The 27,774-nt window shown below is 37.5% G+C and overlaps 1 long non-coding RNA gene across 2 annotated transcripts in view; it reads left to right on the top strand.

The window, feature by feature from the left end:
• The window catches only part of LOC123573927 (uncharacterized), a 232,434-nt gene extending 210,345 nt beyond the window's left edge, over positions 1–22,089 (top strand). For both annotated transcript variants that reach the window (XR_012414509.1, XR_006698652.3), the window contains 3 exons: positions 16,282–16,407; positions 17,352–17,573; positions 20,639–22,089. This is a non-coding gene — a long non-coding RNA (uncharacterized lncRNA). The remainder of the gene's footprint in view (positions 1–16,281; positions 16,408–17,351; positions 17,574–20,638) is intronic.
• The last annotated feature ends 5,685 nt before the right edge of the window (positions 22,090–27,774 follow it).

Below are 27,774 nucleotides of genomic sequence, written 5' to 3'. Positions count from 1 at the left end.
CTAATATATTTCCTTTCTCACTTTCCAAATGGCTATTTCTTATTTTCTTCTTCTTTCAAAACACTCTTTGCCACTTCTCCCTAAACATACCTCTTAGCTGATGAACATAATTCATATTGCATAAACTATTAAAAAATGAACTTTCTCTTTTCTACTTCTGAATTAACTAATCTTCCATGGTATGTACCTGACATGTTGTCTTCTCTCTTATTACATTTAAAAGAATGTCTCCACTCTAAAGCCAGTTCCTCCACCAGCGCTGTGGATATCATCATCTCTCACCTTCCCAAGGACTTTAATCCTATGGCAATTTAGTCTTCTACCCTATCGATTTCTCCTTTGTTTTTGAGTAAGTCACACTAGTATACAAATAAGCCTTGGCATATATAATTTAAAAAACAAATCTCTTCTTTGCCCTTTCATCTCTTTCCACCTACCTCCCCATTTATTTCTTCCCTTTCAAACAAAATTTCATGGAAGGATCTGTACATTGTCACCGTCTCTAAGTCTTCGTCTTGTGTTAACCCCTCAATGCACTACAATAACCTACCATCTGCACTACTCCAGTGACATTGCTCTTACCAGTGTCAGCAATAACTTCAATGCTGCAAATCCAAGAGTTGCTTATGTGTTCCTATTTTACTTTTTTAACTGATTTTTTTTATCTGAATAGTTTTGGGGGTACAGGTAGTGTTTGGTTATATGGATAAGTGCTTTAGTAATGATTTCTGAGACTTTGATGCTCCCATCATGCAAGCAATGTACACCATACCCAATGCATATTCTTTTATTCCTCACCTCCCTTCCAGACTTCCCCTCAAGTTCCCAAAGTCCACTGTATCATTCTTAAGCCTTTGCATCCTCATAGCTTAGCTCTCACTTATAAGTGAGAATAAAATATGTTTGGTTCTCCATTCCTGAGTTACTTTACTTAGAATAATTGTCTCCAATTCCATCCAGGTTGCTGCAAATGCCATTATTTCATTTCTTTTTACAGCTGAGTAGTATTCCATGTGGTATACTCCAATGTGGTATATATTCACTACATTTTCTCATTTATTTTGCTATTATCTTTATTGTTTCATTCCTTCTGCTAGCTTTGAGTTTAATTTTTTCTTTTTCTAATTCCTTGAGGTGTAGCATTAGGTTATTTATTTGGGATCTTTTTTCTTTTTTAATGTAGATGTTTATTGCTATGAAATTTCCTAGAACTGCTTTTGCTACATCCTGTAAGTTTTGTTATGTGGTGCTCATTTTCATTTGTCTCAAGTCATTTTTACATTTCTCATTTAATTTATTATTTGGCCCATTGGTTGCTCAGGAGCATATTAATTTCCATGAATGCATAAATTTTCTGAGATTCTTCCTGTTAATGACCTCTAGTCTCATACCACTGTGATCAGAAAATATTTATGTTATAATTTTAATCTTCTTAAATTTGCTAAAACTTGTTTTGTGGCCTAATATATGACCTATCCTGAAGAATGTTCTGTGTGCATTTGAAAATAATGTGTATTCTACTGCTGCTAGATGGAATTCTCTGTATGTATCTATTAGGTCCATTTGGTCTAAAGTGTAGTTTAAGTCCATTGTTTTCTTACTGATTTTCTGTCTCAATGATCTGTCTATTGTCAAAATTAATGGATTGAAGTCTCCTAGAGTTATTGTATTGCAGTCTATGTCTTCTTCCAGGTCTATTAATATTTGCTTCATATATTTAGATGCTTTGGTGTTAGGTACATATATATTTATAGTTGTTATATCTTCTTGATGAATTGACCTCTTTATCATTGTATAATTATCTTCTTTGTCTCATTTTACCATTTTTTATTAAAGTCTGTTTTATCTAAGTGTAGCTACCCTTACCATCTTTTGGATTTATTTGCATGAATTTTTTATGTCCTTTCACTTTCAATGTGTGTGCATCCTTAAAGGTAAATGAGTCTTTTGTAAGCAGCATATAGTTGGGTTTTGTTTTTCCTTCTTTTTTATTTAATCCATTCAGCCACTCTGCTTCTTGATATGAGATATTGCTTCATTTACTTTAAAGGTAATTATTAGTAAACAAGGACTTACTATTGCTATTTTGTTCATTGTTTTCAGGTTGTTTTGGAGATCTTTTATTTCTTTTTTTCTGTTTCTATATTTCTTTGTGACTAGATAGTTTTCTCTAGTGGTATGCTTTGATTACTTACTTCTTATCTTTTGGGTATCTACTATAGGCTTTTGCTTTGTGGTTACCATGAAGCTTACATAAAACATCTTCTAGTTATAACAAGCTATATTAGCTGATAACACCTTAACTTGGATCACATAAAAATATCTAACAACTTTACTCCATCCCCTCACACACATTTTGTGTTTTAGTGCCACAATTTATGTCTTTTTGTATTGTTTATCCATTACATTATTGTGGTATTATTACTTTAAATACTTTTGTCTTTTAACTTTCATACTAAAAAAAAAAGTGATTTACTTAACATCTCAGCAACATTCATCATAGTTGACCACTTCGTTGGTCTTAAATGCTTTCTTCTTTTAGCTTCATGACATCACACTCCCTAATATCCTGGTTTTCCTTGTACCAAAGAAACTTTCCTCTTTTTAGGTCTTCTTTTATGAGTTCTCATACTCTGAAAGATCTGGATATTCCAGAGTGACTGAGGAACTGATTCTGAGAACTCTTTTCTTGCGATCTACTTCTTTCTCCTTTTAATGATTTAAAAATGCTATCTACATGTTAGGGACTCACAAACTAAGCATTATATAATACATACATTTAAAATAGGCTTACTTGGTCATAAACGAATGCACAAGTTTCAAATATGTACAGGAGTGCTGTGAACCTGGAGAGAAATAATGCCATCACCGGGAATGTCTTTTTCTCACTTCTCAAGAATACCAAATGGAATAATAAGAATAATTAACTATCTAGTGCACATATTTTCTACCAACTTAGGGTTTTTATTCAGTGAAATCTCTGATACTATATGTGATAAAGTATATAAAGTTGTGTATATGCATGTGTTTATATGTGTATATGTGTGTCTGTGTGTGTGCATTTCCTCAGAGAGTGTTCATGGTTTTTACCAGATTCTCTTTGGAATTTGGTGTGGGTTTGTTTTCTGAAGCAGATAGTTTAAGATTTTACTGATCTGAGCTGTTGCCATTGTGAGTTTATCTTTGTGGCCACTGTCTATCCCAAGCAAACACTTCCAGAGTTAAATTCATCAGGTGTAAATTTTACTGTGTGCGGGATAGTGCCTATATTTCATTGTTGTATGTCTATGTTTACTAATTATTACTTATATAAGTTGAATAAAAGACAAATAGTTTTATTACTGCTTTGCTAATACCTTTCCACTAAATTTAAAACCACTGATCATTGATTTTGCATATTGATTTTATATCCAGACACCTTAAAAATTATTTTATCTGTTCTTATACATTTTCAACAATAGAAAATTATTTTAACAAAAAAAGTTTCTTGATGATATTTTTGCCCATACTAATTTTTACACTTTAAATAAACTTGTTAAAACACTTGCAAGAATATTTTCAAACTAAAGTCAGGAAAATGGAAATTAAAACAATAAGATCATTTTTGCTGATAACTTGCATTTATTTTTAAGTTCAATAATAGCTAATGTTGGCAATGGTGTAAACAACTAGCTTTATATAGCAAATTGGCCTAAACTTTTGTGAGGCAATATGGCAGAGCGAATAAATATTTAAGTGCCAAGCATGTTTGCCCAAAGAGTTATACCTTGAGGTATATATAATATAGAATTTCTGGGAGATATACATGAAATGATATACAGATCTTCATGGAGGAGATGACACTTGAGCTGAGACTTGAAGGAAGATTAATAAAATTTTGTATGAGAAGAAGGTCAAAATAAATTTTAAAATAAATGTTGTTTTGCTTTGTTTTTTGTTAAAAATCAACCTGGGCAAAAGCAGGAATTGGTTGACTCACATCACTGGAAAAGATCAGATAGGGCTGCAGAAAGCTGAAATCAGGGGCTTGAGGTTACAGGGTGTCTCAGAGCTGGTTTCTGCTTCATACCAGTGGTCAGCTTCATTATCTACTGCGGCACGTGAGCTTTCTCCTTAAGACTGGGAGCAGCTACTAGACACATATCTTCCTGGTTTGCCACCTGACAGTAAAGATCACTCTTCTTCAAGTTACAAGTGGAAAATTCTAAGGGAAAGACTGATCAGCCCGGTTTGTGTTTTGTTACCTCTGTCAGGTCTCTGGCAGAAGATAGGTAAATTGGCAGAGTATTATCACTGGTCAAGGAATAAGCAGTTCCTTGAAAAGAGCTGAGTCATCCTCAAAAAGAAAGGGGTGTTAGACAATCCAACAACAAGTGCATACTTCAAAAGGAAAAAGCCAGGAGAGGTACCTTAGTCATATGGCACTTCTTCAGTCTCACTTACAGAGGAGATACCATAATCTGCTTCCACAAAATTCCTTGTAAGTACTTTGGGACTTTGTATTTGAAGGTTTCCCCTTTGCTGCTTCTTATCCTAGAGACGTGCCAGAGGACTTTCAAAAGTGAGCTAAGCATTTTTTGCTAAAAATGGATCTTTTCATTGAAAACAAATATTTGGCCGGGCGCGGTGGCTCAAGCCTGTAATCCCAGCACTTTGGGAGGCCGAGGCGGGCGGATCACGAGGTCGGGAGATCGAGACCATCCTGGCTGACACGGTGAAACCCCGTCTCTACTAAAAAATACAAAAAAACTAGCCGGGCGAGGTGACAGGCGCCTGTAGTCCCAGCTACTCGGGAGGCTGAGGCAGGAGAATGGCGTGAACCCGGGAGGCGGAGCTTGCAGTGAGCTGAGATCCGGCCACTGCACTCCAGCCTGGGCGGCAGAGCGAGACTCCGTCTGAAAAAAAAAAAAAAAAAGAAAACAAAATATTTGCATAGAGCATAGCATATAATAATAGCAGAGCAGCATTGGAACTTATGGGTGGCAAAGAGCTTGGCAGCTGTTTGTGTCTGCTATGGCATTAATTAAATATTGTAGCTCTGGTGTTTATTGGTATGTGGACAGTGTTTCAAACCTTGCAGAGTTTGAACCACCAATTTTTGCTGTAATATGCTCTTAATGTCATGAGAATTGTATCTGGTCTCTTTTGCTCTTGTACCAGACTCATGCAGATTTCATTCTAAGGTACCATAAGGGCTGGAAAGGTGAAGGCCACAGGGACAGAGAGCCCACTCCCCACTGCAGGAGTCTCCTTTTGCTTTTCAAAGTTAAAAAAAAAAAAAAAAAAAAAAAGCTTTATTGTTTTGATCATAAATAAGATCTCTCTTCTATAATGTTCCCTGAGGCACACATCTTCCTAAAAACATATCTCCTTTATAGTGAAGCCATTTGAGAAATTCTTCTCTTTCAAGAAAATTTCAACTTCCTTAGGATATTTTTTGTCCCTCTGGAAAGTAATTCAGAATTATATATTAAACTTTCTATTTACCTTATATTTAAATAACAGTTAAATCAAATTAAAAATGACTAGATTTTGTATGTAGTGCTGTACAATGATTACTACTGCAAAATAAGGCTCTTGGCCAGGCGCAGTGGCTCACGCCTGTAATCCTAGCACTTTGGGAGGCTGAGGTGGGTGGATCACTTGAGGTCAGGAGTTCAAGACCAGCCTGGCCAACACAGTGAAACCCCATTTCTACTAAAAATACAAAAGGTAGCTGGGCATGGCTGCGGGCACCTATAATCCCAGCTCCTCAGGAGGCTGAAGCAGGAGAAGCTCTTGAACCCAGAACGCAGTGGTTGCAGTTAGCTGAGATCACACCATTGCACTCCAACCTGGGCAACAGAGTGAGACTCTGTCTCAAAAAAATAAAAGATCTTAAGAAATCACAAGATCCTGGTGGACTATCAGAAACTAACTAAAATCATGCTGATTTTGCTCAATGGATGCATTGTCAATACATAATCTTTAAACAACCAAAATATTGGCTTATCAGGATATACTAATCTTAATATTCTACATAAGAGAATGTTTTCTATGATTTTTTTTAAATACAATCAACACTATTTTTTGTCATGAGTATTACACTGACAATTCATGAAATATTACTTCATGACAACAAGTGAGTGTCTTGTCAAGGACCAAAATTGGTAGAAACATTAGCAAAGAGCATAGGGTGCACAATCTGCTCAACAGACTTTGTTGGCCAATGCTAAGTGAGGTGCACATTTGATCCTACAGCAAAGGTAGATTTCACAGGCATCATTCAAGTACTTGAGAACACCTGTTTAGCATAAGGCAATGTGGGATTGTATTTCATTTACCAAAGTTAATTCAATGCCATCCATCAGCCATTTCTTGAATATCTGCTATGTGTTCTGAAGTCATTTCCTTTTCGTTTTATTGAATCATCCATTCTTTTTATGTTGACTTGTTCATGCCAATTTTTCTCAGAGGGATGTCTCTCTTTCTTCATCAGGCGATTGTGTCTGTATAGACTCAGCCAGAGCTCAGCTCTCAGTAGCCACTCTCCTATTCAGGAGCTCATGTCTAAAACCAAAGGAAAGACTCCAGTAGCTAGAATCAATTTGATAAGAAGCCCTGCATACTTTGTCTGAGGTTTATAATCTTTTTGAATCACCACTAAAGTACGTCCTTGGAAAAATAAGGAAAAGACACCAATCAGGCAAAATTGTTCCAATTATCCATTTTACATTAGCTTTGGAGGTTTGGTCATGGTGGTTATGATGGCCTTCTTCTTCTGTATCATGGGATACAATTTCTGTCCCAGCCAAAGAGCCTACTTTCCTTTTTTTAATTTTTATTTTGGACACCTGTTTCATTTCCCAGCCAGTGTCAGTACTCCACAATGGGCTCACTTCTCCAGCATCCTCCCTCCAAGCACATGACTCCACTTCAGGTGGTATTTAAAAATCTCTGCCTCTTCTGACATTTAGCATTTCCCCAGCACTACCTCTGATTACTTTCCCTGCCAATGTGTCTATTTGTTCTCTAAAGGAATGTAAGTAGTGACACAATTCTAGTTATTTTCAGATTATCTTTAATGATGTCATTTTGTTTTGGTACATAACAAAGAATAAAAATGAACTACATGAATCATGTAACCCTACTTGAAATAAGGACCCAATGTGAATTAACTCCTAAATTCTTTTAACAACTAATTATATGTTGTATTTATTGCTGTTTTTGATAGTATAAACTTCCTAGTATGCCACTCCCCCAAATGAGACATTTTTAATAGTAGTAGAGATACATTTGACTTGGTCAAAAGTTATCTGGAAATGAACCATTCAACAATATGTCATGTAATAATAGATATTTCAGGTACCGAGATCTTGTCTCTTGAAGACATTAGCATCCTATGGAATTCAACCATCTCCCATTCATAATGAGTTTCCTCTTAAAGAAGTGATTGGCCTTGGAATTATGGTTTTGAGAACAAACGACAGCCCTTTATTCAACAAACCTAATCAAAAACAGTAAATTGAGGTATTGCATCACTAATAGTTTAGATTTCATCAGACTTATGCCACTTGCTATAAAAGTTTTTCTTTTAACTATCATTATTATTTAACATTGTCTGTGTGTTTAGCCAATGTGCTAAAGCAAGGCAAGATAAGTATTACTCTTAGAAAATAATTATTATTTTAAAAAAATATAATTTCCCTATCTAGAAAACTCAGAAAAAAAAAAACAGGAAAAACTTTTGGAACCCATAAAATATATTCAGTATTATGGGGCTAAATATGACACTAATTTAACAAATTAATAGCTTTGTTTTATATTAGCAATAATCAGATAGTATAACAAAATTAAACCCATTTATAATAGCATCAGTTATTATAAAATGTACAGAAATTTACTTTACGAGAAATGTGCAAGCTTCATATAAAGAAAAAATTTAAACATTATAGAAAGTCATCAAAGAAGAATTGAAAAGGTAGGAAATTATATCATGTTCCAACACAGATAATCTCAATAATATAGATCTGCCACCTCATCTAAAACGCATTCTGTAAATGTAATACAATTGCAATCAAAGTTCCAAAGAATTTGTTCCATTGGCAAATTAATCTTGAAGTTCATCAGAAAGATTTAATCTCAGATTCAATGGTAATTATAAGTGAATTAGTCTGAAAGCATGATGACAAGATTATTAGATTTTAACTATTCCATGCAGCCATTTATGTGATAATTATGTAAGGAAAAACTTAAATATTTTAATGAGACAGATGGGGGTATAAGGAGAACAGATGTTGAAATCTTACGCTATCTTTATCTCTTCTCAACTTTCCTCTTCTGTTCCTTTCAGTGATCAATGAATCATCTTGGGTGACATCTTCTAGTTTTGATGCTCCTAACCTCTTCTGTGCATTGCTGAACCAATTTCTTTAAAATTTTCCACATCTCCATTCTCTCCATGCTTCAAAACATTCAAAAGACTGCTTTCTTAACCTTGCGCAAGTGCTTCAAAATTTGCAAAATTTTCAATGAAATTTAAATGACCACATACATAGTTTTTAGGTGTTACATCATGAAGTTAGACATACTTCACACTAACAAACAATGAAATCTTAGGTGTATTTTTAAAATCTCACTAAGCCTCAGTTTCCTTAATGAGCTTTATAATATTGTCTCATGGAGTTGTTGTGCCGATTGTAAAATAATCTATTGAATATCAGTTAAAGCTTTTGTATTTATAGATTTAGAACACTGAACGGAATGAAAGATAGCCCTTCTCTCTTATCCTGAGAAGCTGGATGGACATTGTGTTATGAATTCTGCATCTCTTCCCTTGGTAGTTTAGATCTTTGAAGTGAAAAGAGAAATTTTCAAGCACCCCTAACACCCAGGATGTCTCAGCATCTCAGTGGGCAGAAATAGATGAGCATAGAAGATTTTGAGAATCCTTCCTTAGGGTTAGTGTATTAGTCTGTTGTCACACTTCTATAAAGATATTGCCTGAGACTGGGTAATTTATAAACAAAAGAGGTTTAATTGACTCATAGTTCTACATGGTTGGGGAGGCCCTGGAAACTTACAATCATGGTGGAAGGCTAAGGGGAAGCAAAGCACGTCTTACATGCAGGCAGGAGAGAGAGAGAAAGCGCAGCAGATACCGCCGCTTATAAAACCATCAGATATCGTGAGAACTCAAGCACTACCATAAGAACAGCATGGGGGAAACCACCCCCATGATCCAATCACCTCCCACTAAGTCCCTCCCTTGACACAAGGGGATTACAATTTGAGATGAGATTTGGGTGGGGACACAGAGTCAAACCATATCAGGTGGTGGATGGGACATTTCAGGTCCACGAATAGTGGGAGCAGTACCTGGTTTCCACAAGGAAACCTTCAGAACCTTAAGTGGGAAAAGCCACAAAGTACTTTTTCCTTGACAAAGATTCTTATGCCGGTGCTTGACACAGAATATCAGAGTTACTTGTCTTCAAGGAGCCCTGTGAGCTTGGAAATTGAGCAGCAAAGTGAACTCAAGGCCAGCAGACTCATCTCTAGATGTTCTGTTCTGGGACTCAGGCGTGGTCTGAGAAAGGGGAAGAGTTCCCATAAAACATAACCAAGAGAGAATTTTCCATCACCTGAGCAAGTAGGATTGGGGAGTAGATTTAAATTATATTAAAAAATTGCTTAAACCTGAAAGTCATGGAATAAAGTTTCATGCATACTACATAAAACATAATGAAAATAAGGCATTCAGCAGTAGCAGCCATAAATAAATGCCCACTCCATGGACATGATAGTAGCAGAAACATATAAATGCCCACTCCATGTCAGCAATTATTATCATTTTTTATTATTTATATTTCATTGATGACACATCTTTAACCAATACCATGCAAGCCACACATGTTCCCCATTGTGGCACCTCTACTCCAGGCAATATGGTACATCTATTCCAAGTAGGCTGTTCCTTTGTAGCTCTCACAGCTATTTACTTACTATCATCTTTGTCCTTGTTTTCACTATCTGCATTCCCAGTGCTAGGCCTTTCTGTCTCTGACATTCTGTTTGTATCCATTCTTTATAGCCACATTCAAAGTAAAGTTCCCCCAAGAAAACTTTCTTGAATAACCCTTGATAGTCTCCACAGTCCGTAGGGTTTATTTATAGAACACATGGCATCAGCAGATGCTGACCAAGCCCACTCATGTCCCTTCACTCCTCACCATTTCTACAGGAAGCTGTGACTCGGCCTGAAGGATTTCTGTGGTCAATGGAACGTGCCCAGCTCATGTGTAGAGCAGGAGGAAGTGCTCCTGCTCCAGAATTCCCCAGAAACAAAGCAACCTTCAAGCAATGACATCTGAAAGTTGAAGGACAGATACTTCAGCTCTGTCAGTATGTTGTATGGGACAACTCAGTCCCTACATAGTCTAAGGGGTCCAGCATGATTCATCTCCTACAGCAATAAATAACCTGCTAATAGACGCACTCTGATTGGCATCCTTCCTTTCTCTCCCTCGCATTCCCACATCCCTAAAGGTACTTTCTGGTAGATACTTTCTAGCATCTTCCCACGCACTCTCTCCACCCAAATTCTTGTTTATAGGTCTGCTTGTTGGGGACAGAACAGAAACAACATCACCTCCCACTTTCTTCCTTGCTGCCTTAAAAATAATGATTTCCCTTCCTTAATTATTATCTTCCCAACAAGATTATAAGCTCCCCTGGTGCAGAGCATACTGCTGGTCTGTGAGCTATTTGTTGGTCTGTGAGCCATTTGTCACTGCAATGAGATAAGTACATAAATCAAGAGTAAGTGTTTAGAAATTCTTATAGCAATTTTCCATCGCCAGAACATCTAACCATGTGATCAGTGGGCTTACCCAGTGAACAGGCAGGGACCAGTTAGATGAGTCCCATGATACATGTTGTCTGCTAGTCACGTGCAGGATAACCATGTAGCAGACATGAAGAGGTGCGAAACTTTATAAAAGGGTCCTTCCCCACAGATAACTTCAAAATCACCGCTCTAAAGCATCTCTAACAGTTCTGGGCACCAACTGACGTGCACAGTAATTTAATTTAACATTTTGTTTTTGTGGACACCTTAGGATAAATATATAGTCACCTCAGTAGATAGGTTTATTTTTATTTGCCATCGATTCTTACATAGATTTATCCCAGGATGGACCATTTTCATATTTGTCACGATCATGCACCAGGCTTTCCAAGTGTAAGCTTTACATGGTGGGAACTAAAACAGAAACTGACAAAATTCTGAAGTGCTAAAAGAATCTGGAAACCCTGACAATTTCCCCCACATCTTCCATTCTCCTTTAAACTATTGATACTAAGGTAGTCTTATTCACATTAGTGTTTGATCTCAGGGTAGATTTCAAAACAATGCTCCTGCCATTTGCCCTCCTCCTTCACTACCAAGTCTCAGAAGGATATGAAGCATTTGAAAGCCAATCAGCTTTCACAGTTGTATCTCTAGGGCAAGTGTGAGGACAAATGGAAACAAAGCCAAATGAGGAATCACCACATTCGTTTTTCAAGTCATATATGGCCTGGCACAGTGGCTCATACCTGTAATTCTAGCACTTTGGGAAGCCAAGATGGGAGGATCACTTGAGGCCAGGAATTTGAGGCTACAATAAACTGTGATCGTGCCATTGCACTCCAGCCTGAGTGACAGTGAGACGCTTTCTCTATTAAAAATAATGATAGGCTGCTCTGTCTATGGAGTAGCCATTCTTTTATTCCTTTACTTTCTTAATAAACTTGCTTTCACTTTGCACTGTGGACTCGCCCTGAATTCTTTCTTGTGCGAGATCCAAGAACACTTTCTTGGGGTTTGGATTGGGACCCCTTTCCTGTAACGTATTTCTGGCAACCGCAGAAGGGACTACGGTGCAGAAACCCTGACCCAATGGCTACCTTTGGGTAAGCGTTGGTGTCCTGTAACTTTATTCTGGTGAACACGGAAGCGACTATAGCGTGGAAACCCCCAACCCAAAGGCTAACTTTGGGTAAGTGGTGGGTTCTGGTAACATCTTTCTCACAAACCACAAAAGGGACAATACTGAGAAGACCCCTCTGACCCAAAGGAAATAGACTGCAGCACTGATTGGATGACTTTGGGTAAGTGGTGGGGTATGCGAGCGAAGAATGAGATTGGGTTAGAGACCCAACTTAGGGGAGTTAGAATCTCTTCTACCACCCAGTGGGTTAGAGGCCCCTCTTAATAAAAGGCGAGGGGCCGGTCGCGGTGGCTCACGCCTGTAATCCCAGCACTTTGGGAGGCCGAGGCGGGCAGATCACAAGGTCAGGAGATCAAGACCATCCTGGCTAACACGGTGAAACCCCGTCTCTACTAAAAATACAAAAAATAGCCGGGCGTGGTGGCGGGCGCCTGTAGTTCCAGCTACTCGGGAGGCTGAGGCCGGAGAATGGCGTGAAACTGGGAGGCGGAGCTTGCAGTGAGCCGAGATTGCGCCCCTGAACTCCAGCCTGGGCGGCAGAGCCAGACTCCATCTCAAAAAAAAAAAAAAAAAAAGAACAGGTTTGGCATTATGGGATGTCAACTGCTATTCTTTTTGGAGTAATCTGTCTTGTACGCTTTGCTGATGGCTGTGGGTGACGGGGTTAGGCACCTACAGGATCGTGGTACATGGGGAGCTTTTTCCTCCCTAAAAGGGGAAACATGAGAACTGATGGGACTGCTGGGAAAAAATCCCTTCACAACAGCAGCCTCAGCCGCCTGAAATTTTCAGTGTCAGCGCAATGGCTGGGTCTTTCTCTGTCCTCCCTAGGCATTTCACCTTCCCCACCCTGCCACAGACAATGCTTTTCTCTCTCTCCTTTTCCTTTCTTTTCTTTTAGGGTAACCACCTTGCCCAGAGACCACGTGTTGAAACTCCAAGTCAGAGGTTGGATTAAAGATGAAGGGGCCTATCTGGGGGCAAATTTAGGCCTTGCCAGTTTGATATTAGGTGCTAAGCAGAGTAGCTAATGTCTATGTTTTATCACATGTATTTTGCTCTGGCCAGAACGAAAAAATAATAATATTCCTTATGGTGTGGCTTGGTCCCCAGGGCGATGATGCCGCAAGTCGGTAAGACGGATCACTAGGGCTGCTCAGGGAAAGAGGACCCAGAAGCCTGGCATGCTGGGCAAAATGATAAGAATTTCTTAGCAGTCAGATTTCTGGCTTCTCTCTCTCTGTGCAAACAGTTGAATGAATGGAAAAAAAAAAAAATCAGTGTGTATCTCCTCTGTAAAGTTTTGATTAATGTGAAAAAGAATTCTAAGGCTAGCCTTAAACTGGTGTATTTTGTGCTATGAATTCGTTTTTCCGTGTCGAGGGGTACTTCAGGATAAAAAACGGGCTTAGAACCCTGTAAGCCCACTTTTCAAGATGACCCCAGCAAGCTCGTCAGTAACAAACTTAGCTACAGGTCCCTGGAACAAACAGAAAAACTGAATGAAGTCTCCACATTGTTTTATTCCCTTGGGAGCTTCACCTTTTAACCAGGTAGCAGTACTTTCTTTTGGTCTCTGCCTACAGGGAACAAGAATTTTAGGGTTCATGTCATAGTTAGCTCTAAAAATTATATTAAATAGTTAAAAGCCTTTGCAAGCTCAAAATTAACTACTCTGACTCATGCTGGGAAAAGAAGTGGAGACTGCCCCTTGCTATAGCTCACTAGCTAAGGTTTTGCATTTTGAAGGTGGCTGTCCAGGCTCCATTCCCCACCTAGGAAGTAAGTAGTTATTGGCTTAATAACTGCATGACCTTGTCTAGTCTCTTCTCTGTGGACTGTCTTAAATTTTCCTTTCTCTAAGCACCTAGGAGGCGACCTTTGGTGAAGTTCAAAAGCCAGAAATATTGGCCATTTGGCATATTAAATTCTAAAAGGACTTTATTAAAGAGTGTTATGGTTAAAATCAGCTTAATTAAAAGTGGATAAACAAGCTATCGATACATTTTAAAGGCCTTTATGTTTTTCTCTTCTTGGAACTTGCCTTTCTGGAAAAAGGTTTTTTCTTCTCAGTCGACTGAATTATTTTTCTCCATTTTTTTGGTCTTACCACTCTTAATGCACAAATAAGAGGCCCTAAGGTAACTTCTCGTAGCCTGGGAGTCCTTGGGAAAACAGAGGAGGTGCCACAGACCCCGTTTGGGGGAAAAAACAACAACAATGAAACAAGCTGTTTTCTTCATGAAACCCCGGGAATTAAAAGCAGATAGATCCCTCTCAAAATCAAAGGCTCTGTTCTGTTTTGCATTGTGTTATCTGATGGTTTTGAGTTTTGGGGGTATCAGAAATTACTTCACATTATGAGAGAGCTTTTGTGTGTAATAACTGACTAAGGAGGAAATATATTTTAAGGGATGGCTAATAGTAGTTATGAAGGGATACTTAACTCTTTGCATACTTGGATCAGAGAAACATGCTTTTGGCCACCTGGAAGATAAGGAAACATTCCCACCCCCCACTGGGAGACGAGACTCCCATGAGGGATGGCTGATACAAAATGGGCTGATTTGGGTTGCCCTGTATTGAAATGCAGAGTAGAAGCATTGCACTGTCTTCTCCCGTATTATTTCCCTCCTTTTGGGAATTCAGGAACCAGTCTAAAATGGCATCCTTAATTTTGGGGATCTGTCTTTGCCTTCAGCTGCTTATTTGCTGCTTATTTAGCCCTAGAAATGCATGTTTTCCTGGCCCTGTTTTTCCAAGGGCTCCACCCTGAAGTCTATAATCCAATTAAGAAACTGGCAAATGAAAAATCTTACAAGTGCTGAATATTCTGACTGTATATGTGTTGTATGTTTATATATCAAAGAGCTCTCATTAATTGGCTTAGAAAAATAAGCACTTACACCAAATATTTTGTCAGAACAATAGAAACCTTAATGCTTTCTGTTCACATAACTTTAGTAATCTTTTGGAAATAAAGACCATTTTAATGATTATTGGTAAAATAAAATGTCTTGAAAATGTAGACATTTGGTCTAAATTAAGGTCAGATATCAGATTTGTTAAATGTTTTAAGGTCAAACTGTTTGTTTGACTTTTGAAAATTGTTCAATTTACCTACCTTAAAGCCATTAGATTCTAGATAAGGCCTGGGGACATGTGGAGTTAGCCACACCCCCTAGCTATGCTGGAGAGTCAACTCCTATCTGCACTTCTGCTTGGTGTGTCCTAGGCTAGGCTCCACACCTAGTGAATAATTAAAATTTCAAATTTACTAAGGTTTCCACCAAAAATAAAAGTTTCTAAGAGTTAACATTATAACATGTAATTAAAACTAGTAAAGAAACAATTTTGCATGGAAGGTGTGTAAAGAAAGTAAAATGTGTTTTGGTGAAAGATGATAAGAAGTCATGGGAATGTGGATTTTTTTTCTGCCTAGATTAAGGTGTTAAAGGATTGTTTTAAGTAAGAAAATAATCTAAAGATTTAAACAAGTTGTGGAAGGTTCATAAAAATTAATTGTAAGAGATTTTGTATGTGAACATATTGGCTAAAGTTAAAGGGGGTATTATTCAGTTTTTCCATAAATTAAACATTGGAATAAAAGCACAACAGGTTTTTTTGATCAGCTCTTTCCAAAAAAAAAAAAAAAATGTAAAGGGTTATGCAAGGTTTATAAGACTCTTACCTTAAGGTTACACGTTAGAATTGGGTAAATATGTCTATAAGGTTTTATTAAATATTGAGTTTAACATTAATAGTACATTAATGTGAAAGTGAAATTTGGTTTATTTGGTGTAAAAGTCACACAAGAAGCATTATCAAATGTGAAATTATCAAATTTCTTGGAACTATATTTGCATAAATGTGTTATTGGTATATGTTCCAAAGTTATGGGAAACTCCTGTAATTCTAATATGACTTAGTGTACATTGTTAATAATTATAATTGTATAAAATTTTGTGTGCCACAGAAGTTACCACATTTCCTTATCAATTGTGGCTTTAATAGTGACTGTCCTAAAACATTTTGTCATCCACAGACAATTGTCTTGTTTTAATCCTCTTTAGAAGGTGGTTTATAATGAACTATAGAAGTCTAGCAGGTGTTCTTAAATGCAGGTTTCTAATTGAAAATTATAACACCAGAATAGAGGAAACAACTTTCAGAACTCTCATGAAGAGCTAGAATGTTCACGTATATCAAATAGAACAGGAATTAACTGAATTAACTGAACCAATAGAAAACTGAAGTAATCTTTTTAACTTTGCTTAAAACATTGCTAACCCTTTATTTTGTTTCTCAGAGTCAAGGAAACTTTTTTGGAGCTATTTACAGCTTTCAGCAATTGAGTAAAGTATACTCCTGTGAAGAAAATTTAGAGCATATTTGTTTCTCTATACCTGATTTCTCTGGAATTTGGAAACTAGTTGTGAGTACCCTTTTAACCTATGGCAATATAGTTATTAGCACAGGTGCAACAAGAATCTGTTTTCTTTTGTAACGGGACACAATTTGGAGAAATTGGTTGTTTTACCAAGGTTTTGACTGGAATGGTGTGTTTTCCTTCAAGGAATCAAACTTGACTTGTAGAGCCAATAAGAGTTCCCCAGTTCCTTGGGGAACTGGCCTCATACCTTGTCTACACAGTCCCTATATGGGGTTTCTGACCTGTGATAAGTATACAATGTCACTTTCTAGCAGGTCCAGGAGCCCCAAGTTATCTTAGGCCCTCAAATGAGAGAAATTTACCCAACTCATAGGTATTTGAAGGTACAAACCCATGGCAGAACTCAGCTTTAAAAAAGTCTTATCTGAGATTCCTTATGAAACAGAGCTCCTTCAAAGCCAATTAAAAAGCCTATGTGAAAAATAATTATTCTTGCTGCACTTTATACAAATAATCAGACCAAATATAATAAAGCAAGTCAGTCTTACCATGATTTGTCTTTAGTTAAAATGGGAAACTGGAGTCAGAAATATTATGTTCCAGAACTGTGGTACACTTGTTATTAAATTCTAGTCTCATTAGTTGTTTTTAAGTTTGTTTCTGCAATTTAGGATAACCCTGCTTATTCCTGTGAACCAATCAGTGATCTCTGACTGCTACTCAGAAGAAACAAGAGGGATGGGCAATGTAAAAATCTGGATCAGTATTCTAATTCTGGACACATTACAATCAGTTAACAACCCCATATAAGCTTAGTTCCAACAGTTGCCCAGTTCATAAGAAGCCTTCTAATTTAGTTTACTTGGAATAACTTTACTTATTTTGCTTTACTTCTGTGGAATATATTGCTGTTTTACTCTTTGTGTAGGAATACAGAAAAAGCTTACTGAATGTTTTCTTAAACTAAACACTTATTAATCTTCCAGATATCACCTCTTGTCGAAACTCAAGAGTCACGAATGGCCCTCGCCATATTGATGCTTTCTGAATGAGCTCCTCTCTACTCTGACTGCAAGAGACCCTCATAAGTAGGTGGGAATATCATCGCCTCTATTCAGCCCGAAGAAGTTACAGAAGATGGATCTTTGTCCTTCTGCAACCCTTAGGATTAAGACTTTCTTATAAAAGAAAGGGGGGAAATGTCAGAGGTATGCAAACCAAAGCAACTCCATCTTCAATAGGAGCCGAGTAAAATGAGGCTGAAACCTGGGCTGCACTCCCAGACAGTTAAGGCATTCCAAGTCACAGGATAAGATAGACGTTCAGCACAAAATACAGGTCATAAAGACCTTGCTGATAAAACAGTTTGCAGTAAAGGAGCTGGCCCTAAAACCCGCCAAAACCAAAATGGCAACGAGAGTGACCTCTGGTCTTCCTCACTGCTAAACTCCGCCAGTGCCATGACGGTTTACAAATGCCATGGCAACATCAGAAAGTTATCCTATATGGTCTAAAAAGGGGAGGTATGAATAATCCACCCCTTGTTTAGCGTATCATCAAGAAATAATCATAAAAATGGGCAACCGGCAGCCCTCGGGGCTGCTCTGTCTATGGAGTAGTCATTCTTTTATTACTTTAATTTCTTAATAAACTTGCTTTCACTTTGCAAAAAGAAAAATGATAATAAGATAAAGGCATACATGAGGACTCCAACCTAGTTATGACACAGGAATTCTATGTAATAGAATAAGAGTCATTCATCAACAGACTCAAAGTTAAGCTATCCTAAAATCTCAGAGGGTTCATGACAATAATGTAGTAACATTGCTAACTGCTAAGTGATATTCACTTTTCCTTTTTTTCCTCAATGACAGAACTCCTATGTGGAGGTTGGGTTGCAATGTGCCCAGCTATCAAACTTATGCTTCTCATTTTTATTTGGAAATAGGCATAGCTAAGGATATAAGGGAAACATTGGGTGGTGTTCTTAAGCAAGCTCCTTTAATAGAGGCCACCTTTTCACGTGGAAGGCTCCTCTTGCCTTTCTCCTCTTCCTCCAGTCTGGAATACAAATGTAATGGTTAGCACTCCAGCAGCCTCTTTGTGAATATCAGGATACAGCTGATACTTTTGGAATGGCAGAGCAGTGAACTGGAAGGGCCTTGAGCCCTGATGAACTACAATATTTTACCAAGACTGATTGCATAACAAACCACTCCTAAAACTTGGATTAAAACAAACTCACTTGTTTAGCTCCACTTCTGCATTTTGGCAGTTTGGGTTGGGCTAAACTAGATGATTGTTTCCAACCTGGGATAGTGTTGATTGATCTTGGCTGCATTCACTCATAGGTCTTTAGTCAACTAGTAAGTCAGCTGGAGTTAGCAAGTTTTTGATGGCCTCAGTTGGGATAGCTAGGACAATAGAAGCCTCTCTACTTATAGTCTCTTTCCAGCAAGCAGCAGAAAGAAACAGCTTTCATGTATTAGTCCATTCTTACGTTGCTATGAAGAAATACCCGAGACTGGGTAATTTATAAAGGAAAGAGGTTTAATTGACTCAGTTCCACATGGCTGGGGAGGCCTCAGGAAACTTACAATCAGAAGGCACCTCTTCACAGGGCAGCAGGAGAGAGAATGAGTGCTGAATGAAGGGTAAAGCCCTTATAAAACCATCAGATCTCATGAGAACTAACTCACTGTAATGAGAATAGCATGGGGGAAACCACCCCCATGATTCAGTTATGTCCACCTGGTCCTGCCCTTGACATGTGGGGATTATTACAATTCCAGGTGAGAGCTGGGTGGGGACACAGAGCCAAACCATATCCCTTCTCTACCAGCTTTAGGTTTGAAGAGATGAAGGGAGCTGGCAGCTACCAGAACCCAAAAGCAGGTAGAAGTCTGGGTGGAGAGAACTTTCCTTTAGGAGATGCAGCCAACCCATAGTGACCCTGCAGACAAGTTTCTGGGCAAATCAGTGCCCTTATCACCCTCTTGTCTCTCTCCCATCACCTGCTGGTGCTCCCTGATAGCCAACGCAATAGAAGTCAGAGGGCAGACAAGCTGATTGGTGTGGTCTATATAGGTCAGCGTCTGAGGGCAAGAATGGGATGGAGACACAGAGAGAGATTTTGGAAAAACAATCAGAAGACATCCAGCGGGTAAAAAAAGAGACACCACCTCTTAACGGAAGGAGCTGCAAAAAAGTGTAGCCATTATTGCAAACAACCAGTGGGCCTCATATTGAAATAACTACTATATCCTATGTTTTTGTTAACGTTTTATCACTACTTATATTAGTTAGCTAGGGCTGCCACAACAAAATACCACAGACTGGATGACTCAAACAAAATGTACTGTTGCACAGTTTTGGAGGTGGAAAGTCCCCAATCAAGGTGTCAGCAGAGTTGGCTTCTGAGGCCTCTCTCCCTGTCTTGCAGATGACTGCCTTCTTGCTGTGCCCTCACACGGTCTTTCCTCTGTAGCCACATCCCTGGTGTTTCTTTCCCTTCTTATAAGGACACCACTGCTGTTGGATTAGGATATCACCCTAATGACCTCATTTAACTTCACCAGTTTAAAGGGCCTATCCCTAAATACAGTCACATTGGGGTGAGAGCTTCAACCTATAAATGTTGGAGGACACCATTCAGTCCGTAACATTACTCTATGTCCTCGATTTCTGGTTCAATCTGAGCAAAAGGGTTCCTCTCTGAAGCTTTTAAACTGTAAGCCGTCCCAAACTGCTGTGGCTGGTAAATGCAATTCTGAGAAGATAAGAAGAGGCTGTTTATGAAGGAGCAAGAAGGGTATGAAATTCCAAATAGTAAATTCATTTCAAACATCCTGTCAAAGTTGAAACCCAAAAATCTTTTAAGAATAAAATTCTGCTTGGCATTTGGTACCAGGAAAATTTCCTCGCTAGGATGTCTCGGAAGTTCCCTTAGAACTCTGTGGGCTTGAATGACTTAATGTTATGTCCTTTGGAATGGGACCACTACACACACACACATGCATGCATGTACACACACACACACATGCACACACACACACACTCCACCTCAAAGCATTGCATGGTAATTAAATGCTGTTTTCAAACTAGCATCTGTAACTCTAAAAGCATAGAAAATCAGATTTTTTTGTTTAACACAAGAGACCAAAATTCTCTCTCTTCTTCCTGTGGATAAAGGAAAATATGATAAATGGAAGACAATGTTAGATTACTTATCTTAAAATATTGAGTATAAAAGATTTTGTATCTTCCCTTGCAGATGTGTGACATGGACAAAAAGCTCCCCATGGTGGAAAGAGGAGTCAGAAAACACCTAGACAATGAGAGCAAGATGGGGGACCCAAAACGGTGCCCTGGCATAGGCAGGTGGTGAAACCAGCCATCTGGCCCTGTGCCCTGTCCTCAGAAGTGCCCCTGCCACCCCAGCAGGTACATTTGCAGGTGAAGATTTTTCTTTCATTTTAGTGTCCTGGAAACCAAGTATTTTCTGTTGGTGGTGTCTCTCTTGCACCAGGTGAATATTTGCCTGGCTTACCTGAGACTTAGACCATCCTAATTTCAACCTCCACTGACACAAACTAGGTTGGTTCACAACAGGCTGCCATAAAATTTCTCATTTTTTTCTGCGTTTGAAATGTGTAACTTTTGATTTACTTCCTAAGTAAGACTTCCTGAGTTGGGAGCTCTGAAAAGTTCCATTAAAAAATAATGGAATTGTCAAACTTTTGAGCAAAGTATCAATGTCAGTTCTAAATCTTTGAATTTAATTTCTTCTTTTAGGGGACTCTTGGAAAGGGAAAATATGATCTTACTACATTGACCATGCAAATTCTGAGGTTCATATTGAATCTAAAGTCATTAGAAAATGTAAATCTCAATAAAATCCCTAATACTAAATACTCATAGATATGTATATATTGCCCATAGACATGTAGTATGTATTCATGTATCATATATGTATAGGTATATATATGTTCATATGTCATATATTAAAACATATATGAATTTATAAGACGAAGCTAGACATTACTGACACATGTTATAAATAAATAAAGAAAATCTTTGACAACCTAAACTATGCCAATATAAACTCTCAGAATTTCTGGAAAAGTTAAATTTTCATTAACCCTGTCTCCTCTCATAGCCAAACTGTGGTGATCTTCATGGATCTTACAGATAAGGAATTTGTTCCAAAGAAGGTTGTTATTTAAACTTACAAATTGGCATAAATATATTCATTACATTAGTAATCAAAGTACCCAATGAAAAATGATTTTCTACTTGGAAACTGTGCCTTCCAAATGGAAAAATTAAAGAACTCAATTGAAGGATAAAATATTTATTTAAAAAGCAAATATTGCAAATGCATGAAGTTGCCAAATATACTAACCATAGTTTTGATGAGCTGGAAATCTTCAGCAAATAAAAGTTTGGGTTTCTCCCCACATAAAATATTAATGGCTAGATTGTTGAGACTTTTGTTATTACCTAGGGCCCTCCAGTGGCAGGACACTTGTGTGTTGCCTAATGTTGGTTTATGATTATTTTAAGCATTATTGAAGTATACCAAGGACCACGTTCACTCCTTCCATTGATTCATTCATTTAAAAGATATTTGTTGCACACCAACTACATAAACATTCCTTGAGTTTCAGCACTGTAAAAAAAACAATGATCCTTGCCCTTTTGGATCTTATCATCAAGACACAATTTTAAAAACACAAAATATATAATTAAATGATATAGTACATTAAATGATAATGAGAACTATGGAAAAGAGAAAAAGGAATGCAGCATTGGAGGCTTCTGGAGTGTGAAGGGGGTGGAGATATGCTACAATTTTAAATAAAGAAACATTACAAAGTGATACTTAAGCAAAAACTTGAAGGAGTTAAGACAGTCATGTGGATGTCTGTGAGATAAGCATTTACAGAGTTTGTCAAAGAAAGATGTCACTTGAACCCCACAGCCAGAGACCTTACCTAAATCCACTGATCTATAGTACTAATGTCCTCAACTGTCAAGGCCGTCCATTCTGAGTCCAGGCTCCCTGCTGTGGAATCATCATCCACAGCCATTTAACAACAACTTAGTTCTTAGATCCAAGAGATAATAATCCACTGTTGTGCCAGTTTTCAGAAACTCCTTATAGACCCCAAACTACAAAAACCTAGTTGAAATACCTTAAACTTCACCTGGAGTTTGTAGACAGTCAACTCTAAGCCCAAGTTCAAGAGTTATCCATCAACGTCCTTGACTATTCTAAGGGGACTTTTGCCACTTAGGTGATATAGAAAATAATTTCCAAAGGATCAGTCCTCCACCTGGCTTATGTTAATGAGAAAACTTTACAATTTTGTTTTGTTTGTATCTAGGTTTGAATTTGTCTTAGGTTGATCATTGTTCTCTTAAAGTAATTTTCAGTTGGCCGGGCATGGTGGCTCACACCTGGAATCTCAGCACTTTGGGAGGCCAAGGCAGGTGGATCACATCATGTCAAAAGTTTGAGACCAGCCTGGCCAACATAATGAAACCTCATCTCTACTAAAAATACAAAAATTAGCCGGGTGTGGTGGTGGGTGCCTGTAGTCCCAGCTACTTGAGAGGCTGAGGCAGGAGAATCTCTTGAACCCAGGAGGTGGAGGTTGCAGTGAGCCGAGATTGTGCCATTGCACTCCAGCCTGGGCAACAGAGCAGAAACTCCAACTCAAAAAAAACAAAAAACAAAAACAAACAAAAAAAGTGATTTTCGGTTTTAGCCACCTTTAAAGAAAATCGAGGAACAACAAATTTGGAAGCAGAACGAATATAGCAATAATCCATTATCTAAAGGAGCTGATCTAATCACTTTTCTCAATGGATAATCCATCACTACTCCTGGCCTGCCACATCGCCCGTTGCCATCCTTTGTCAAAGGGCCCTTGCTAGTTGTCTTTCATCCATTGAAGAAAGTTGATTGTTCGCAATGTGTGGAGCTGTGAGCAAATGCACCAGAAGAAGAACAACAATTCTCCATTCCTCCTCATCTCTCTGGAGTGGTCCGAAGTCTCGGTTGCAGGGTGAAGAAGATCCACTGTCATGGACTTATTAAAAATGATTCCTGCTGAAAATTAGGGGCCCATATTTTTTCTGCTACCACATTTTGTCCATTAGAGCTCAAGGACCTAAGAAGGACATAGTTCTTCATTCCTCATTTCATGATACAGAGTGATATATAGGTTTCTACATGCTAATCTTCTTTCATGTGCCAACCAATGCTGAAGGGACACTATTTCACCTGAATTGAAATGAATAAAAACTGAGCCCCAAGGGGTAAAAAATCTCCCTAGTAGTTCTTCAATATTGCAGTAACCTTACCTGATGCACTATTATTTTCCCACACCACTGTGGGAAACACATAGAGTTATCCATCCTTCAATAAGCAACTCCCTAGATTGTTATGTTTTGCCAACAATGATACTGGTATCTTAGAAACTAATTGTGTCTTGGGTTGTACTTAGAAAGTAACATTTGCAAGGTGTTTGGGGAAAAGAAAAATATAGCTGTACAAAAGAAGTTTTGATAGGTATGGTACCTGGTGTTAAACCAAGAGACATACGTTACTTAAAGTATTGTGCTAATACTGAGAATAAAAAACTTGTTGGGTATAAGAGCAATGTTGATAAGTGATATTAAACTTATACATATAAAAAATTGCAGATACCTCTCATAAGATGGTAAACAAAATGTATGAATGTGTATTTAGAAGAAAAGATGTAAAAATCATAAAGTATATACTTCAGAACCAACTTTGAAATAACATCATACCAAAAAAGGCATCAAAAGGGATAACTATATAAAAACACGAAATCTTCTTACTATTTTCTTAAAGACATTAATTCCTAAATTATTTTAAGTGGTAAGTTCCTTTAACCCTGTATTTCCAATTCCATTTTTAATCAAATGAAATCTTATATATAGCCATGAATATGCAAGACTTCATAGTTAGCCATACTAGTATAGAGAATTCTAAAAATATGAGGTGAGGTGTTTAAATAGGCACAAGAAAGGGACAGAATTCCAAAGAGTAACAATATTAAGAAGAAATTTGTTAAAGTTGAAGACTGGAAATATTCACAAGCATTAAATTCTTTTCAGAGTTTGACGACCAAGCAAGCATTCTTTTCAGGTGGTCTAAAAAATTTCCCTTGAATTCAGATGGATTTCAAAGGTTCATTATTATTTCCCATGGAATATAAAAATATTACATGCTAATTGACTGTCATTAGAATTGGTATCTGTGACTTCAAGAAGTTTTGATTGGCAGAAAAGCCCAGACACATTTCATCTCTTCTTTATGTGGCCACAGGAAAAGTTAACAAATGAATGACCCTTGAAGATAATGTGTAGACAATTTGTATCACCAATTCCAAACCAGAATCACTCTTCATGCAGTAACAAGGCTAGCTAATACTCCACAATTATGCCTCAGGTAAGGCAACAGCTAGACTTTTGTGGTCTTATCTTTAAAATGAACTTCATCACACTTCATATGCCTGAAGGCACAGGATGGGGTCAGGGCTTCCCCTAAGATGCTATAAAGCTCCAGGAACTTTGATTCCACACTTTAAAAACTTCAAAATACTCCCATTGACCAGAAAAGTCAAAAAAACTGCTGTGCCTGGAAAGCAATATTCCTGATTACCTGGCTGCCCACTGAAACACCCCTCTGCTGATTCATTCTCTCATTACCTCCCAGTGTGAGACTCTAACCCAGTAGAAAGCTTCCTCATTGCAATGAAAGCATACTCATTTTTTTATGATCTAAAAGGTGCTTCCTCTCTAGCTATCCTAATTCTATCCAGATATGATCATCAGAATAAGGACCCCAATTTCTGGAGCCTGTGACTATGTCACCAGACAGCAAAAGGACCTTTTCAGATATGGTTGTTAACTATCTTGAGATGGGGAGGTTATCCTGGATTAACTGGGTGGGCCCCATGTAATCACAATGATCCCTATTAGTGAAAGAAGGAAGCAGGAGAAGCAGTCAGAGAAGGACATTTACAGATGGAAGCAGAGGACAAAGCTATGTGATTGCTGACTTTGAGGTTAGGAAGATGAACCAGGAATACTGCAGCCTCCAGAAGGAACCAGATCCTCCCCTAGAGCCTCAGGAGAAATGCAGCCCTGCTGACACCTTGATGTGAGCTGATTTGGGACTTCTGACTCCCAGAACTTTAAGAATAAATCTGCGTTTTAAACCACTAAGTTTGTGGTAATTTGTTACGGCAGCAATAGGAAACTGATAAACCAGCCTGCAAGGTTCAAGTCTCACTTCCTTGGAAGTTTGACCAAAGCACTCTAACTCACTCTGCTTTTCCTTAAAAATTACCTTGAATATCTATTTGAGTGTTACCATTACACCTCCAATGTAATATGTCCCGTAGCAGTAAAATTGCATTTTGTTATATAAGTGAGAAGCTTGTGCTGAAGATCCACATAATGCTGGGAACAGGCAAGCCATTAAAATGGATAAAAGCACTTACAGTTTGTAACATAAATAGGAAAAAAGACATGTCTGTCTCTTTTTACCCTGTTTAGGAATACTTTGCCTACTCTAAAGTCAAAATGATATTCTGCTATGTTTTCTTCTAGACAATTTTTGTTTTACTTTATAATTAATTTTAATTAATTTTATATATTACATGAGGCAGGAACTGAAGCTTATTATTTTTCCTTACAGATATCCACTGCTCCAGAGCTTTTTGTTGAAAGGTTCCTTTTCCACATTGAATTAATTTGGTGTCTTTATCAAAAAAGAAATTTATATATGGATCAATCTATTTCTGACGTCTCAATTAATCTACATGCCTATCTTTAGACCAAGATCACACTGTCTTGATTATTATATCCTCATAGTAAGTGTTGAATCAGGTAGGGTAAGTCCTCCAAATTTGTTCTTTGTTTTCATTCTTCCTGTTTTTTTTCGGTGTGTGTATGTGTTTCTAAACATACTTTAGAAACAGTTTCTTAAAAAAGACAAACACCCTGCCGGTATTTTTAATAGGATTACATTGCATCTATAGATCAATTAAGGATAATTATATTTTTATAATATTGTACATAATCATGTCTCTACAATTTTTTTCCCAACAGTATATTTTAAAATATTTGAAATAGGCCAGGCATAGTGGCTCATGCCTGTAATCCCAGCACTTTGGCAGGCCAAGGCAGATGGATTGCCTGAGCTCAGAAATTCAAGACCAGCCCGGGCAACATGGTAAAACCCCGTTTCTACCAAAAAGATACAAAAAATTAGCTAGGTGTGGTGGCATGCAACTGTGGTCCCAGGTACTTGGGAGGCTGGATGGGAGGATCGCTTGAGCCTGGGAGGCAGAGATTTCAGTGAGCTGAGATTCCATCACTGCACTCCAACCTGGGTGACAGAGTGAAAAAACAAATAAATAAATCCATCTCAAAAAATTAAAAATAAAATAAAAAGTAAAAATAAAAATATTTAAAATATACAGAAAAATTGAAAGAATTCTTTTCAATCATTAATGTGTGCTGAGTTTTGTCATACTTTCATTGCACATATAAACATGGTCATGTTTTCCTTTCCTTTTATGATTAGTGTGGCAAATTCCATTGAAAGATTTTTGACATGTTAAGCCAACCTTGCATTCCTGGGATAAACCCCACTTAGCCATGATGAATTATTCATTTATTTGTATTCTTGGATTTAATTTGTAAATTTTTGAGAATTGTTGAATCTAAGTTCAAGAGAGATAATGGTCTATAAGTTCCTTTCCCTGTAATGCCATTTTTAGGTTTTGGTATCAAGGATATATGTCCTGATGAAAGGAATTGAGGAGTGTTTTGTTTGAAGGAATTAATCTGTGAAACCTATGGGCCAGGCAATTTTTTGAAAGATAATTTTTAACTAAAAATTCAAATTTATAAATAGACACAGGTATATAGATTTTTAATTTCTTCTTGTGCTTGTTGTGGAGATTTTTCCATCACATCTAAATTGTTGAACTTATTGGCACAAAATTATTCATGATACTCCTCTGTCATCTGTATTGCTTGCAGGATTGGTAGTGAAGTGTTATCTTTCATTCCTGATATTAGTAGTTTGTGTTTTTTCTCTCTTTGTGTTTTGTTTTGTTTTGTTTTCCTTGCAGGGGAGAACAAATTTAGATAGGCTATTCTTACTTTTATTATTTTTATATCAAATTTATTGATTTATTCATGTTTTACTCTTTTATTTATCTCTACTCATATTTATTACTTCTTATTTTTGTAATTCTGTGTTTTTTATTTTTAATTTCTGTTTCTTTTTTATGGCTTATTTTTATAGCTTCTTAATCTACATATTTATAGCCATAATTTTGCCCTTAAGTAGTGCTC

Source organism: Macaca fascicularis, chromosome 6 (genome assembly GCF_037993035.2).
Source record: "Macaca fascicularis isolate 582-1 chromosome 6, T2T-MFA8v1.1".
NCBI lineage: Eukaryota > Metazoa > Chordata > Mammalia > Primates > Cercopithecidae > Macaca > Macaca fascicularis.
Note: the sequence above shows the minus strand (reverse complement) of the source record. Positions and strands in the feature narration are given on the sequence as shown.